General features: G+C 52.5%; 6 non-coding genes across 6 annotated transcripts; all 6 read right to left on the bottom strand.

The window, feature by feature from the left end:
• Positions 1-2,242: 2,242 nt before the first annotated feature.
• LOC138394861 (5S ribosomal RNA) lies at positions 2,243-2,361 on the bottom strand. Its single transcript, XR_011235386.1, has one exon. It is a non-coding gene; the product is annotated as a 5S ribosomal RNA (ribosomal RNA).
• A 1,084-nt stretch (positions 2,362-3,445) lies between these two features.
• On the bottom strand, positions 3,446-3,564 carry LOC138394820 (5S ribosomal RNA). The gene has a single exon (XR_011235347.1). It is a non-coding gene; the product is annotated as a 5S ribosomal RNA (ribosomal RNA).
• A 3,466-nt stretch (positions 3,565-7,030) lies between these two features.
• On the bottom strand, positions 7,031-7,149 carry LOC138394857 (5S ribosomal RNA). Its single transcript, XR_011235382.1, has one exon. It is a non-coding gene; the product is annotated as a 5S ribosomal RNA (ribosomal RNA).
• Positions 7,150-8,233: 1,084 nt separating this feature from the next.
• LOC138394819 (5S ribosomal RNA) lies at positions 8,234-8,352 on the bottom strand. The gene has a single exon (XR_011235346.1). It is a non-coding gene; the product is annotated as a 5S ribosomal RNA (ribosomal RNA).
• A 1,098-nt stretch (positions 8,353-9,450) lies between these two features.
• Positions 9,451-9,569, bottom strand: LOC138394818 (5S ribosomal RNA). The gene has a single exon (XR_011235345.1). It is a non-coding gene; the product is annotated as a 5S ribosomal RNA (ribosomal RNA).
• Positions 9,570-13,034: 3,465 nt separating this feature from the next.
• On the bottom strand, positions 13,035-13,153 carry LOC138394860 (5S ribosomal RNA). Its single transcript, XR_011235385.1, has one exon. It is a non-coding gene; the product is annotated as a 5S ribosomal RNA (ribosomal RNA).
• Positions 13,154-13,250: the final 97 nt, after the last annotated feature.

Below are 13,250 nucleotides of genomic sequence, written 5' to 3'. Positions count from 1 at the left end.
TTGCTGTTCTCTCCAATACGGTTAGATTCTTAGATGGAATAATGTGGCTGCGGTTACATTTAAAAAGGAAAGAAAGCCTCTACCTTTGATAGAAACATATTGACTTTTTGTCGATGGAGGGATATCGTTAAGGGGATCATGAACTTAAGGTAGGAGGGGTATAAAAGAAACAAGATCTGACCAAGGGTTGATGATTTCTTGAGTCAGGGTAGTGAGTAGGTATTATATATTCTTTCTGTTTTTGTTTATATTTCAAATTTTCCATAACAAAAAGTTTCCAAAGATACCATAAACACGGTACAAAACAAGTTGCAAACAGGACAAGGGATCTGTAGCGCATACAATTGGCAAAATATCACTGCTACAGAATATCTATGTGTAATAGGCTTAATACGCGTTTGACACTGTATCCTCATTATTAATCAAGGAAACACAAAATAAAAAATGAAGCAAGATGTAGTTCCAAACTCACCAGATTGAGGAAACTTAAAACACTGATCACTGTGTTGGCTGGGAGGAGAACTCTTAACACGCACACTGCTGATATGGGAGGTGAAATTATAGAACCATTTGGAAAACAATGTAGCATAAATGGATATGAATGAACACTGGCATAATTTAGGAACAAGCATATTCTCTGAGTAGCACGTACCAGAGAGAAGATAGGGCACACGTGACCAGGAAACATCCAGAGTAATACTCACGGGAGCCCCGTGTACATGGACCTAGTCAAAGATCGGATAAAGATACTTTGATTGACTCGTGCAGTGCCATTCTATAGAAGTGCTGATGAACTGCAGCTTCCTGTGTAAGCAAGGCGTATTCCCCAAACAGAAGGTTTCCCCTGGAACACAAGTTAGCCAGAATGAATCCAGAATGGCTCCACATGTGTTATATAAACTGTGAAATTAACAAACTACCTCAATGAGATAGTCATGGAACAGAGAGCAAAAGCTTTAAAAGGAAAAGCCAGCAAAATGATGAGAGTCGAGATGGGATTTGTTTGGGAGAAGTGTTTTTTCGGTTCCATGCCTTCGGAAAAAGATACACAGCGGCTTCCGACATATGAATAAACTCCCATTTTTATAAGGCGAGTGGTAGAGAGTTTTGGTACAGTTAATTGGGTCTAATAGAATAAAACTAATAATTGCTATTATTGCTCTTTAACATATCCATTTCCCAAATTAAAAGAAAGAGAGAAAGAAACAGATTGTAAATTTCTAGTTATAAACCCTGTTTAAATTGCACTATTTATTAATTTGGGGGAAATGATTAGTTTGGGGACTCCGTGTCCATCTATCTAGGAATATAGTAGAGCCTCTCCATGGATTTGGGCCGTCATTGACGTTGTTACTAAGTTTTCCATCTAAGTTGGCACCTTTGTCCCGTAGGTGCTATGTAGATTTTCTGTGACTTTGCATGTTATCCTTTTTACAAATTGCCTTCAACATTGTGTATTTGCTAGGAAATAAGAAATATTGAAACTATCGATTGAATGTTGATTTCAGATAGAGCTATCTTGCTGGACTCACTTAGGATTTCGACAGGTCTCCCATGCATACTGGCAAACATTCTATTTTGAGAACCGTAGGAGGTGAGGAAAATGAAGAAGGTGATTTTCCTTTCCCGTATATTGTTAGTGTCTTCCCCTGTTTGAGTATATTTTTAGAGCGTCGCTTGCAGTATTGAACAGAAGAATTTCATATCAACACCCTGTTCTTGCTCGTGACTTTCCAAAGAATGTTTTTACTTCTTAATCCTTAAGAATATTTTCTAAAGATTTAGACTTTTGAAAAGTGTTTCTAGGTGTCTTCTCATCTGGATTCTTAAATTCCTTTCCCGTGAACGAATAGCCAACTGTTTAGATTCTATGCTTCTGCATATATGGATATGATCGAATTTTTCCTTTCCTAGGGTAACGTGGTCATGTACTTGGACAACTTTAGAATTTGTCCTGAATTCAGAGCCGGTCCGTCAGCAGTTCCGGAGGCCCGGACCTGGGGCAGGTGTCTGAGGGCCGACAGCCTCGGGGACTGAGCCTCCACATCTCAAATCTGACCCTCTCTCCAGGGGCCACGGGGCAGGATCCGGGCCTGCCGGGGCGGGGTGGGGGTGGGCGGGGGCGGGAGCCAGGACGGGCGTGGAGGGCGAAGGGCCCCCCCCCTTTCCCAGCCGAGGTGGGCGGAGGAGCCCCCCCTTCCCAGCCCAGGGCGGGCGGGACAGAAAAAGAGGCAAAGCAAAAAGCCTACAGCACCCGGTATTCCCAGGCGGTCTCCCACCCAAGTACTAACCGGGCCCGACCCTGCTTAGCTTCCGAGATCAGACGAGATCGGGCGCGTTCAGGGTGGTATGGCCGTAGACGACGGCGGCCGTCCCCGGACGCCTCAAGAGGCCGAGCTGCTGCTACGCGTCCCTCCCTGCCCAGTCCGGTCCCTCCCGCCGCCCTGGCCCTTCGCTAGACCACCTGTCCGTATCCGGGGCAGGCGGAGACTGACGGGTCTCGCGCGCATCCCCCCTCCCCCACCCAAACCGCGGACGCACCACCGTCCCGCAGCCCAAGGAGCAGCCCCACGGGCAAGCGCGCAGGGACAGACTTCCACGCGTGGGGACGGAGGGCCAGAGCCGGAGAGTGCGCGCGAGAGGGCCCTCCGCCGCCCCACGCGAGGGCACGGTGGAGAGGGGCTTTGGGGCAGGGCCAGGACAAGGAGGCAGGGCCGTGTGCGCGGCTGGTCCTTCACCCCGAGGTCCTGAAGACGTGCAGTGTCCCCCCCACCCCGCCACCCCACTCCGTCTGGGGAGGACTGTTCTGCCTCGATTTCCCCTCAGGGCCTGCATGTGGCAGCAGCACCCGCGTGGGGGTGGGGGGCCCAGAGCCGGCTGTCCTGTTGCTCGGTGGGGCGGGGTTTGGGGGTGGGGCGTCTGGGTTTGGGTGCGTGTGCTCCGTGTGCTGTTGTGTGTCCTCTCTGCCCGGGCGGCCGGCCACTTGCCCTGTGCGGTGCGCCGGTGTGTCTCTCGGGAGCCCCGGCCCGAGGCCCGGGTGTGCGGCGGAGAGGAAGTCCACGGTGGGCTGGGGGTCCGGGGGCCCAGGGGACGGTTTGCGGCCGTGGACTGTCCCGCGCCGGGTGTAGGGATTGTCCCGGGGGGGCCGGGGGGTGGAGACCCAGCAGCACTTAGGGATCCCGCCGCCCGGCCCGGTGTGGGCCCAGGGCTGGGGCTCCGCTGCTGGGCGGAACGGAACGGCTGGGATGCTCCGCCGCTGCCGCCGCCTGGCGGTGGTGCTGCAGCCGGGGAGAGGAGAGGAAGCCTCCGGCGGGCGCAGCGGGCGGCGACCGGGGCCAAGGGCGGGCGCGGAGGGCGGAGGGCCGAGGGCGGAGGGACCGGCCCACCCCCAGCCCCACCCCCCGACCCCCGACAGGCCGGCGGGCGGGACAAAAGAAGAGGCAAAAGCCTACAGCACCCGGTATTCCCAGGCGGTCTCCCATCCAAGTACTAACCAGGCCCGACCCTGCTTAGCTTCCGAGATCAGACGAGATCGGGCGCGTTCAGGGTGGTATGGCCGTAGACGACCGTGGCCGTCCCCGGACGCCTCAAGAGGCCGAGCTGCTGCCACGGGGCCCTCCCGGCCCAGCGCCCCCTCCCAACCCCCGCCGCCCCCCCTCCTCCCGCGCAGTCCTGCAGCCCACTAGCCTTCAAAGCCTTGCTCAGTAGCTGCTACACGCACATCAAAGACTCAATACTTTTCCACAAACACATACACCAATGACAACAAAAATCAAAGACTCAAGATGACATCCATTGAAAGCACGGAGGACACAAACGGAGGACAGCGTGTGACTTAGCAGATTCTACACACTGCAGGAGCTGACATGAAGGCCCAGGGAAATATTCCAAAGGAGTGTGCCATGGCTCAGAGCTCCTCGGCATGAGCAGACTGGCTTCGGCTGACAGCAGCTCTTAGATTTTCACAGTGGAGCCAGAACAGTAGAAAGTTCCTTCCTCGCCTTTCCTACTTCATGCAGTACTAAGTAGTCCACGGTTATATGGTGAATGGATACGATTATTCTGTGGGATCATGCAAAGAAGAAATGCTGTTGGTGTCTTTGAGAACTGGGAATTTGGGGGTGAGAGAAAGAAGTGAAATCGATAAAGTAGCGTAAAAAAACTCTCAGTCTCAGATTGAATTTGGATTATCAGTGGACACTCAATGTGTTTTTCTTTAATTTTTTTTTTTTTATCCCCATGGAGGGTGCTGAGAAGTAGGTGCAAACTGAACAGTAGTGCATTTCACCAGCATCTAGATCGTGGTCTCCACAAACCATTGTTATTAAATGGTCCGAAGCCTTACCGGAGACACAGGCTGACTTCAAGTCCGGGGCAGGAAATGGACGCTTCTTCTGCCGGGAAGCGTGGATGCTCTGATATCCAACAGAACGAGGGTCATGTCAAAAGACACAGGAACCAGAATGAGTAGACTCCCGTCTGCCAAACACAGGACGGTTTGATCACCAGTAAGTATAATAATTGCAAGATATTGAAGCACATTAAATGTGTTTAAATCCACGACTAAACCCCTAACAATGCAAAAATAACTCGGGTCCCCCACTGTGGAGAGCGGGAGGAAACAAAGTGAAATGGTGACAACCGGGACTGCCCCCAACTGGTTGGGATGTATGGACACTCTTTCCAAAGACCTCTCAACCGAGCACAATGTATGTACTGTATTTGGACTGGATTCCAAGAAACTGAAATGAGTGTATGTGTGTCAGGGAAACGCAAACCTTGAGGACTTGCTGTTCTCTCCAATACGGTTAGATTCTTAGATGGAATAATGTGGCTGCGGTTACATTTAAAAAGGAAAGAAAGCCTCTACCTTTGATAGAAACATATTGACTTTTTGTCGATGGAGGGATATCGTTAAGGGGATCATGAACTTAAGGTAGGAGGGGTATAAAAGAAACAAGATCTGACCAAGGGTTGATGATTTCTTGAGTCAGGGTAGTGAGTAGGTATTATATATTCTTTCTGTTTTTGTTTATATTTCAAATTTTCCATAACAAAAAGTTTCCAAAGATACCATAAACACGGTACAAAACAAGTTGCAAACAGGACAAGGGATCTGTAGCGCATACAATTGGCAAAATATCACTGCTACAGAATATCTATGTGTAATAGGCTTAATACGCGTTTGACACTGTATCCTCATTATTAATCAAGGAAACACAAAATAAAAAATGAAGCAAGATGTAGTTCCAAACTCACCAGATTGAGGAAACTTAAAACACTGATCACTGTGTTGGCTGGGAGGAGAACTCTTAACACGCACACTGCTGATATGGGAGGTGAAATTATAGAACCATTTGGAAAACAATGTAGCATAAATGGATATGAATGAACACTGGCATAATTTAGGAACAAGCATATTCTCTGAGTAGCACGTACCAGAGAGAAGATAGGGCACACGTGACCAGGAAACATCCAGAGTAATACTCACGGGAGCCCCGTGTACATGGACCTAGTCAAAGATCGGATAAAGATACTTTGATTGACTCGTGCAGTGCCATTCTATAGAAGTGCTGATGAACTGCAGCTTCCTGTGTAAGCAAGGCGTATTCCCCAAACAGAAGGTTTCCCCTGGAACACAAGTTAGCCAGAATGAATCCAGAATGGCTCCACATGTGTTATATAAACTGTGAAATTAACAAACTACCTCAATGAGATAGTCATGGAACAGAGAGCAAAAGCTTTAAAAGGAAAAGCCAGCAAAATGATGAGAGTCGAGATGGGATTTGTTTGGGAGAAGTGTTTTTTCGGTTCCATGCCTTCGGAAAAAGATACACAGCGGCTTCCGACATATGAATAAACTCCCATTTTTATAAGGCGAGTGGTAGAGAGTTTTGGTACAGTTAATTGGGTCTAATAGAATAAAACTAATAATTGCTATTATTGCTCTTTAACATATCCATTTCCCAAATTAAAAGAAAGAGAGAAAGAAACAGATTGTAAATTTCTAGTTATAAACCCTGTTTAAATTGCACTATTTATTAATTTGGGGGAAATGATTAGTTTGGGGACTCCGTGTCCATCTATCTAGGAATATAGTAGAGCCTCTCCATGGATTTGGGCCGTCATTGACGTTGTTACTAAGTTTTCCATCTAAGTTGGCACCTTTGTCCCGTAGGTGCTATGTAGATTTTCTGTGACTTTGCATGTTATCCTTTTTACAAATTGCCTTCAACATTGTGTATTTGCTAGGAAATAAGAAATATTGAAACTATCGATTGAATGTTGATTTCAGATAGAGCTATCTTGCTGGACTCACTTAGGATTTCGACAGGTCTCCCATGCATACTGGCAAACATTCTATTTTGAGAACCGTAGGAGGTGAGGAAAATGAAGAAGGTGATTTTCCTTTCCCGTATATTGTTAGTGTCTTCCCCTGTTTGAGTATATTTTTAGAGCGTCGCTTGCAGTATTGAACAGAAGAATTTCATATCAACACCCTGTTCTTGCTCGTGACTTTCCAAAGAATGTTTTTACTTCTTAATCCTTAAGAATATTTTCTAAAGATTTAGACTTTTGAAAAGTGTTTCTAGGTGTCTTCTCATCTGGATTCTTAAATTCCTTTCCCGTGAACGAATAGCCAACTGTTTAGATTCTATGCTTCTGCATATATGGATATGATCGAATTTTTCCTTTCCTAGGGTAACGTGGTCATGTACTTGGACAACTTTAGAATTTGTCCTGAATTCAGAGCCGGTCCGTCAGCAGTTCCGGAGGCCCGGACCTGGGGCAGGTGTCTGAGGGCCGACAGCCTCGGGGACTGAGCCTCCACATCTCAAATCTGACCCTCTCTCCAGGGGCCACGGGGCAGGATCCGGGCCTGCCGGGGCGGGGTGGGGGTGGGCGGGGGCGGGAGCCAGGACGGGCGTGGAGGGCGAAGGGCCCCCCCCCCTTTCCCAGCCGAGGTGGGCGGAGGAGCCCCCCCTTCCCAGCCCAGGGCGGGCGGGACAGAAAAAGAGGCAAAGCAAAAAGCCTACAGCACCCGGTATTCCCAGGCGGTCTCCCATCCAAGTACTAACCGGGCCCGACCCTGCTTAGCTTCCGAGATCAGACGAGATCGGGCGCGTTCAGGGTGGTATGGCCGTAGACGATGGCGGCCGCCCCCGGACGCCTCAAGAGGCCGAGCTGCTGCTACGCGTCCCTCCCTGCCCAGTCCGGTCCCTCCCGCCGCCCTGGCCCTTCGCTAGACCACCTGTCCGTATCCGGGGCAGGCGGAGACTGACGGGTCTCGCGCGCATCCCCCCTCCCCCACCCAAACCGCGGACGCACCACCGTCCCGCAGCCCAAGGAGCAGCCCCACGGGCAAGCGCGCAGGGACAGACTTCCACGCGTGGGGACGGAGGGCCAGAGCCGGAGAGTGCGCGCGAGAGGGCCCTCCGCCGCCCCACGCGAGGGCACGGTGGAGAGGGGCTTTGGGGCAGGGCCAGGACAAGGAGGCAGGGCCGTGTGCGCGGCTGGTCCTTCACCCCGAGGTCCTGAAGACGTGCAGTGTCCCCCCCACCCCGCCACCCCACTCCGTCTGGGGAGGACTGTTCTGCCTCGATTTCCCCTCAGGGCCTGCATGTGGCAGCAGCACCCGCGTGGGGGTGGGGGGCCCAGAGCCGGCTGTCCTGTTGCTCGGTGGGGCGGGGTTTGGGGGTGGGGCGTTTGGGTTTGGGTGCGTGTGCTCCGTGTGCTGTTGTGTGTCCTCTCTGCCCGGGCGGCCGGCCACTTGCCCTGTGCGGTGCGCCGGTGTGTCTCTCGGGAGCCCCGGCCCGAGGCCCGGGTGTGCGGCGGAGAGGAAGTCCACGGTGGGCTGGGGGTCCGGGGGCCCAGGGGACGGTTTGCGGCCGTGGACTGTCCCGCGCCGGGTGTAGGGATTGTCCCGGGGGGGCCGGGGGGTGGAGACCCAGCAGCACTTAGGGATCCCGCCGCCCGGCCCGGTGTGGGCCCAGGGCTGGGGCTCCGCTGCTGGGCGGAACGGAACGGCTGGGATGCTCCGCCGCTGCCGCCGCCTGGCGGTGGTGCTGCAGCCGGGGAGAGGAGAGGAAGCCTCCGGCGGGCGCAGCGGGCGGCGACCGGGGCCAAGGGCGGGCGCGGAGGGCGGAGGGCCGAGGGCGGAGGGACCGGCCCACCCCCAGCCCCACCCCCCGACCCCCGACAGGCCGGCGGGCGGGACAAAAGAAGAGGCAAAAGCCTACAGCACCCGGTATTCCCAGGCGGTCTCCCATCCAAGTACTAACCAGGCCCGACCCTGCTTAGCTTCCGAGATCAGACGAGATCGGGCGCGTTCAGGGTGGTATGGCCGTAGACGACGGCGGCCGCCCCCGGACGCCTCAAGAGGCCGAGCTGCTGCTACGCGTCCCTCCCTGCCCAGTCCGGTCCCTCCCGCCGCCCTGGCCCTTCGCTAGACCACCTGTCCGTATCCGGGGCAGGCGGAGACTGACGGGTCTCGCGCGCATCCCCCCTCCCCCACCCAAACCGCGGACGCACCACCGTCCCGCAGCCCAAGGAGCAGCCCCACGGGCAAGCGCGCAGGGACAGACTTCCACGCGTGGGGACGGAGGGCCAGAGCCGGAGAGTGCGCGCGAGAGGGCCCTCCGCCGCCCCACGCGAGGGCACGGTGGAGAGGGGCTTTGGGGCAGGGCCAGGACAAGGAGGCAGGGCCGTGTGCGCGGCTGGTCCTTCACCCCGAGGTCCTGAAGACGTGCAGTGTCCCCCCCACCCCGCCACCCCACTCCGTCTGGGGAGGACTGTTCTGCTTCGATTTCCCCTCAGGGCCTGCATGTGGCAGCAGCACCCGCGTGGGGGTGGGGGGCCCAGAGCCGGCTGTCCTGTTGCTCGGTGGGGCGGGGTTTGGGGGTGGGGCGTCTGGGTTTGGGTGCGTGTGCTCCGTGTGCTGTTGTGTGTCCTCTCTGCCCGGGCGGCCGGCCACTTGCCCTGTGCGGTGCGCCGGTGTGTCTCTCGGGAGCCCCGGCCCGAGGCCCGGGTGTGCGGCGGAGAGGAAGTCCACGGTGGGCTGGGGGTCCGGGGGCCCAGGGGACGGTTTGCGGCCGTGGACTGTCCCGCGCCGGGTGTAGGGATTGTCCCGGGGGGGCCGGGGGGTGGAGACCCAGCAGCACTTAGGGATCCCGCCGCCCGGCCCGGTGTGGGCCCAGGGCTGGGGCTCCGCTGCTGGGCGGAACGGAACGGCTGGGATGCTCCGCCGCTGCCGCCGCCTGGCGGTGGTGCTGCAGCCGGGGAGAGGAGAGGAAGCCTCCGGCGGGCGCAGCGGGCGGCGACCGGGGCCAAGGGCGGGCGCGGAGGGCGGAGGGCCGAGGGCCGAGGGCCGAGGGCGGAGGGACCGGCCCACCCCCAGCCCCACCCCCCGACCCCCGACAGGCCGGCGGGCGGGACAAAAGAAGAGGCAAAAGCCTACAGCACCCGGTATTCCCAGGCGGTCTCCCATCCAAGTACTAACCAGGCCCGACCCTGCTTAGCTTCCGAGATCAGACGAGATCGGGCGCGTTCAGGGTGGTATGGCCGTAGACGACCGTGGCCGTCCCCGGACGTCTCAAGAGGCCGAGCTGCTGCCACGGGGCCCTCCCGGCCCAGCGCCCCCTCCCAACCCCCGCCGCCCCCCCTCCTCCCGCGCAGTCCTGCAGCCCACTAGCCTTCAAAGCCTTGCTCAGTAGCTGCTACACGCACATCAAAGACTCAATACTTTTCCACAAACACATACACCAATGACAACAAAAATCAAAGACTCAAGATGACATCCATTGAAAGCACGGAGGACACAAACGGAGGACAGCGTGTGACTTAGCAGATTCTACACACTGCAGGAGCTGACATGAAGGCCCAGGGAAATATTCCAAAGGAGTGTGCCATGGCTCAGAGCTCCTCGGCATGAGCAGACTGGCTTCGGCTGACAGCAGCTCTTAGATTTTCACAGTGGAGCCAGAACAGTAGAAAGTTCCTTCCTCGCCTTTCCTACTTCATGCAGTACTAAGTAGTCCACGGTTATATGGTGAATGGATACGATTATTCTGTGGGATCATGCAAAGAAGAAATGCTGTTGGTGTCTTTGAGAACTGGGAATTTGGGGGTGAGAGAAAGAAGTGAAATCGATAAAGTAGCGTAAAAAAACTCTCAGTCTCAGATTGAATTTGGATTATCAGTGGACACTCAATGTGTTTTTCTTTAATTTTTTTTTTTTTATCCCCATGGAGGGTGCTGAGAAGTAGGTGCAAACTGAACAGTAGTGCATTTCACCAGCATCTAGATCGTGGTCTCCACAAACCATTGTTATTAAATGGTCCGAAGCCTTACCGGAGACACAGGCTGACTTCAAGTCCGGGGCAGGAAATGGACGCTTCTTCTGCCGGGAAGCGTGGATGCTCTGATATCCAACAGAACGAGGGTCATGTCAAAAGACACAGGAACCAGAATGAGTAGACTCCCGTCTGCCAAACACAGGACGGTTTGATCACCAGTAAGTATAATAATTGCAAGATATTGAAGCACATTAAATGTGTTTAAATCCACGACTAAACCCCTAACAATGCAAAAATAACTCGGGTCCCCCACTGTGGAGAGCGGGAGGAAACAAAGTGAAATGGTGACAACCGGGACTGCCCCCAACTGGTTGGGATGTATGGACACTCTTTCCAAAGACCTCTCAACCGAGCACAATGTATGTACTGTATTTGGACTGGATTCCAAGAAACTGAAATGAGTGTATGTGTGTCAGGGAAACGCAAACATTGAGGACTTGCTGTTCTCTCCAATACGGTTAGATTCTTAGATGGAATAATGTGGCTGCGGTTACATTTAAAAAGGAAAGAAAGCCTCTACCTTTGATAGAAACATATTGACTTTTTGTCGATGGAGGGATATCGTTAAGGGGATCATGAACTTAAGGTAGGAGGGGTATAAAAGAAACAAGATCTGACCAAGGGTTGATGATTTCTTGAGTCAGGGTAGTGAGTAGGTATTATATATTCTTTCTGTTTTTGTTTATATTTCAAATTTTCCATAACAAAAAGTTTCCAAAGATACCATAAACACGGTACAAAACAAGTTGCAAACAGGACAAGGGATCTGTAGCGCATACAATTGGCAAAATATCACTGCTACAGAATATCTATGTGTAATAGGCTTAATACGCGTTTGACACTGTATCCTCATTATTAATCAAGGAAACACAAAATAAAAAATGAAGCAAGATGTAGTTCCAAACTCACCAGATTGAGGAAACTTAAAACACTGATCACTGTGTTGGCTGGGAGGAGAACTCTTAACACGCACACTGCTGATATGGGAGGTGAAATTATAGAACCATTTGGAAAACAATGTAGCATAAATGGATATGAATGAACACTGGCATAATTTAGGAACAAGCATATTCTCTGAGTAGCACGTACCAGAGAGAAGATAGGGCACACGTGACCAGGAAACATCCAGAGTAATACTCACGGGAGCCCCGTGTACATGGACCTAGTCAAAGATCGGATAAAGATACTTTGATTGACTCGTGCAGTGCCATTCTATAGAAGTGCTGATGAACTGCAGCTTCCTGTGTAAGCAAGGCGTATTCCCCAAACAGAAGGTTTCCCCTGGAACACAAGTTAGCCAGAATGAATCCAGAATGGCTCCACATGTGTTATATAAACTGTGAAATTAACAAACTACCTCAATGAGATAGTCATGGAACAGAGAGCAAAAGCTTTAAAAGGAAAAGCCAGCAAAATGATGAGAGTCGAGATGGGATTTGTTTGGGAGAAGTGTTTTTTCGGTTCCATGCCTTCGGAAAAAGATACACAGCGGCTTCCGACATATGAATAAACTCCCATTTTTATAAGGCGAGTGGTAGAGAGTTTTGGTACAGTTAATTGGGTCTAATAGAATAAAACTAATAATTGCTATTATTGCTCTTTAACATATCCATTTCCCAAATTAAAAGAAAGAGAGAAAGAAACAGATTGTAAATTTCTAGTTATAAACCCTGTTTAAATTGCACTATTTATTAATTTGGGGGAAATGATTAGTTTGGGGACTCCGTGTCCATCTATCTAGGAATATAGTAGAGCCTCTCCATGGATTTGGGCCGTCATTGACGTTGTTACTAAGTTTTCCATCTAAGTTGGCACCTTTGTCCCGTAGGTGCTATGTAGATTTTCTGTGACTTTGCATGTTATCCTTTTTACAAATTGCCTTCAACATTGTGTATTTGCTAGGAAATAAGAAATATTGAAACTATCGATTGAATGTTGATTTCAGATAGAGCTATCTTGCTGGACTCACTTAGGATTTCGACAGGTCTCCCATGCATACTGGCAAACATTCTATTTTGAGAACCGTAGGAGGTGAGGAAAATGAAGAAGGTGATTTTCCTTTCCCGTATATTGTTAGTGTCTTCCCCTGTTTGAGTATATTTTTAGAGCGTCGCTTGCAGTATTGAACAGAAGAATTTCATATCAACACCCTGTTCTTGCTCGTGACTTTCCAAAGAATGTTTTTACTTCTTAATCCTTAAGAATATTTTCTAAAGATTTAGACTTTTGAAAAGTGTTTCTAGGTGTCTTCTCATCTGGATTCTTAAATTCCTTTCCCGTGAACGAATAGCCAACTGTTTAGATTCTATGCTTCTGCATATATGGATATGATCGAATTTTTCCTTTCCTAGGGTAACGTGGTCATGTACTTGGACAACTTTAGAATTTGTCCTGAATTCAGAGCCGGTCCGTCAGCAGTTCCGGAGGCCCGGACCTGGGGCAGGTGTCTGAGGGCCGACAGCCTCGGGGACTGAGCCTCCACATCTCAAATCTGACCCTCTCTCCAGGGGCCACGGGGCAGGATCCGGGCCTGCCGGGGCGGGGTGGGGGTGGGCGGGGGCGGGAGCCAGGACGGGCGTGGAGGGCGAAGGGCCCCCCCCCTTTCCCAGCCGAGGTGGGCGGAGGAGCCCCCCCTTCCCAGCCCAGGGCGGGCGGGACAGAAAAAGAGGCAAAGCAAAAAGCCTACAGCACCCGGTATTCCCAGGCGGTCTCCCACCCAAGTACTAACCGGGCCCGACCCTGCTTAGCTTCCGAGATCAGACGAGATCGGGCGCGTTCAGGGTGGTATGGCCGTAGACGACGGCGGCCGTCCCCGGACGCCTCAAGAGGCCGAGCTGCTGCTACGCGTCCCTCCCTGCCCAGTCCGGTCCCTCCCGCCGCCCTGGCCCTTCGCTA

The sequence above is a fragment of the Eulemur rufifrons genome, chromosome 14 (genome assembly GCF_041146395.1).
Source record: "Eulemur rufifrons isolate Redbay chromosome 14, OSU_ERuf_1, whole genome shotgun sequence".
In the NCBI taxonomy this organism is placed as follows: domain Eukaryota; kingdom Metazoa; phylum Chordata; class Mammalia; order Primates; family Lemuridae; genus Eulemur; species Eulemur rufifrons.
This window is presented reverse-complemented; position numbering and strand designations above follow the sequence as displayed.